The sequence below is a fragment of the Oncorhynchus mykiss genome, chromosome 9, assembly GCF_057628025.1.
Source record: "Oncorhynchus mykiss isolate SJ-2025 chromosome 9, ASM5762802v1, whole genome shotgun sequence".
NCBI classification, from domain to species: domain Eukaryota; kingdom Metazoa; phylum Chordata; class Actinopteri; order Salmoniformes; family Salmonidae; genus Oncorhynchus; species Oncorhynchus mykiss.
Window position 1 is genome coordinate 82,602,372 of NC_143030.1, and position 2,701 is coordinate 82,605,072.

The 2,701-nt window shown below is 43.1% G+C and overlaps 1 long non-coding RNA gene across 1 annotated transcript; it reads right to left on the minus strand.

The window, feature by feature from the left end:
* Positions 1 to 323: 323 nt before the first annotated feature.
* LOC149981358 (uncharacterized) lies at positions 324 to 2,701 on the minus strand. The gene is made up of 2 exons (XR_016483467.1): positions 1,214 to 2,701; positions 324 to 859 (listed from the first exon to the last, which is right to left on the minus strand). It is a non-coding gene; the product is annotated as an uncharacterized LOC149981358 (long non-coding RNA).

Sequence of the window (2,701 nt, forward strand, 5' to 3'; positions counted from 1 at the left end):
CCTCCACAGGCTGCCGTCTCCATGTCTACCTCCACAGGCTGCCGTCTCCATGTCTACCTCCACAGGCTGCCGTCTCCATGTCTACCTCCAAAGGCTGCCGTCTCCCTGTCTACCTCCAAAGGCTGCCGTCTCCCTGTCTACCTCCAAAGGCTGCCGTCTCCCTGTCTACCTCCAAAGACTGCCGTCTCCCTGCCTCAGGGGTTTGAACTTGCAACCTTCCGGTTACTGCAGACCCCAGATGACCCCGCCTTTCAATGCCAGCCTAGGAACAGTGGGTTAACTGCCTCAGAACCAGAAACACGTGAAGACATCAACACTTGGCATTTTCAATAAAAACTTGTTTTATTGGTTTTCCTGTATGTGTGCAGGAGTCCTTTAAACACAGTCCATTGTATAAAATAATTCCCAAGTGAGGGACATCTCAAGGAAATGAACTTCCAACATTCATAAACTTGTTCAGTACATGAGTGCAAATGTAGTTATGACAGCCATTTTTTTTTTTTTTGACGGGACAGGAGTTTCACAGGTTTTTGTACCAGCTCTTCACTAACACCTAACTCAACTAATTGTGGTCTAAATTGAAGACTTGAACACAGTACAAATCCCCTGGGACAGAAATCACATCTATGTGATATATATATATATATATACATATACATCTGTATTTTAGAATGAGCTTCAGAAGTTACTATGTCCTGACAAATCTGCACGATAAACAATAACATGGGTGCATCTATTTCTCTCTAACATTGTGACGTTACACGCTCCTGAATGATACCCTGGTGATTAACCTTGTGGCCGGGTGGTTCACAACAAGTTGTTTACATCTACAGAGTGACAGGGCGGGATATCCTTCAACCTGGAACAAGCAGAGACGAGGGGAGAAATTAACCTCACATTTTAGTGCTGGTTCAAGTTGCTGAAGCCACAACTGTTAACTGTTTTGCATATTTTAGACTTGGTCAAGTTGTTTACAGTAAGAGTAGAATAACTTAGTCTATAATTTTGTTAACTAGTAGCACGAACCCCAATGGTCCAACACAATAAGGGAAGAGACCTTTAGCTAGGTGAACAGATACTGCATGCAGCTCCCTAGCAAAACAGACTCCTCAACAAAAAACATAACTTGGCTGGCTAGCAGGTCTAGATTGAACACAGCTGGCTGCATTTTCTACGTTGAGTTTTTTCTCCATCAGATGTTAAAATGTCTTACCTCCAAATGAGTCGGGCAGGACTGTTTTCTCCTTCCAAACCAATGCAATGAAGTGAAATGCAATCAGGTGCCCACTTTAGTCCCTGAAAACAAATGGGGGGGAAAAACCGATTTGCTACATGTCTTTAGCTGGGTAGCAAGTTACCAATTCATCATTTAAAAACTGTCCGGGTTTTCACAATTGACACATCGCTGAATCTACGATTAGATAGTTTAGTTGTTCATCTCTAAACAGCCGATAAGCAGGTATGAGATCGGCCTGCTAGCGAATAGCTATCACATCCCACATTTTAACATCATTTTGTAAATAAAATAAACTTTATATTTACATTTCGGGAAGTTATTCGTCTGGAAAATGTTATCCCAAGCGGGGACTTCTGTCTGCCAATGAATCAGATTAAAACACCGTTAAGGTGTAACGGGATAGCCTCCCCGGTGAAGGACACGTGGGAAGGAAACATCCCGATGTAGACGCTGTATCGCATTAGTGGAAAACAAGACTGCTCTCAGAAGTGTCTTCTTGTATTTTGTCCCCCTACACCAAACGCGATCACGACACGCAGGTTAAAATATCAAAACAAACTCTGAACCAATTACATTAATTTGGGGACAGGTCGAAAAGGATTAAACCTTTGTGGCAATTTAGCTAGCTAGCTTGCACTTGCTAACTAATTTGTCCTATTTAGCTAGCTTGCTGTTGCTAGCTAATTTGTCCTGGAATATAAACATTGAGTTGTTATTTTACCTGAAATGCACAAGGTCCTCTACTCCGACAATTAATCCACACATAAAACACACATCAAATTCCAGGCTTTTTCTTCTCTGGACTTTATATTGCGATTGGCAACTTTCATAAATTAGCTGCATTACCGCCACCGACCTCGTTTGTCTTTCAGTCACCCACGTGGGTATAACCAATGAGGAGATGGCACGTGGGTACCTGCTTCTATAAACCAATGAGGAGATGGGAGAGGCAGGACTTACAGCGCGAACCGCGTCAGAAATAGAACTGACTTCTATTTTAGCCCTTGGCAACACAGCAGTGTGGGTGCAATAATTGAATAATATAGATTTCTAAATATATTTTGCAATGCTCGCACACGCGACCGGTGTAGTCAGCCTGTTATAAGGCAGGATTCTTATTATCGTCATGTGATGTCTTGTTAAACCATCAATACGGCGCTAAATTCACCCACACTTGCAACCAGTTTTGGTTTACAGCTCCCTAAAATATGATATCTGTGTCTGGACTACTTTCATAGGGAGGTTCCCACGACGACGAGCAGTTCTCATTTGGTTTAGTGTCAAAGACTCCAGGCAGAGGTTTATGGAGACCGGACTGGGGTTGGGAGTCGAGGTCACCAGAACTCGGAGGAAGGAAGGATGTGGAATATGAATCGGATGGCGGTGGAAGTAAGGAAGAATGGACCTCTGTCCAAAATAATGGGGAAATAAGCAAAGTTGGGATGGGAAGGAAGACTCCTACCT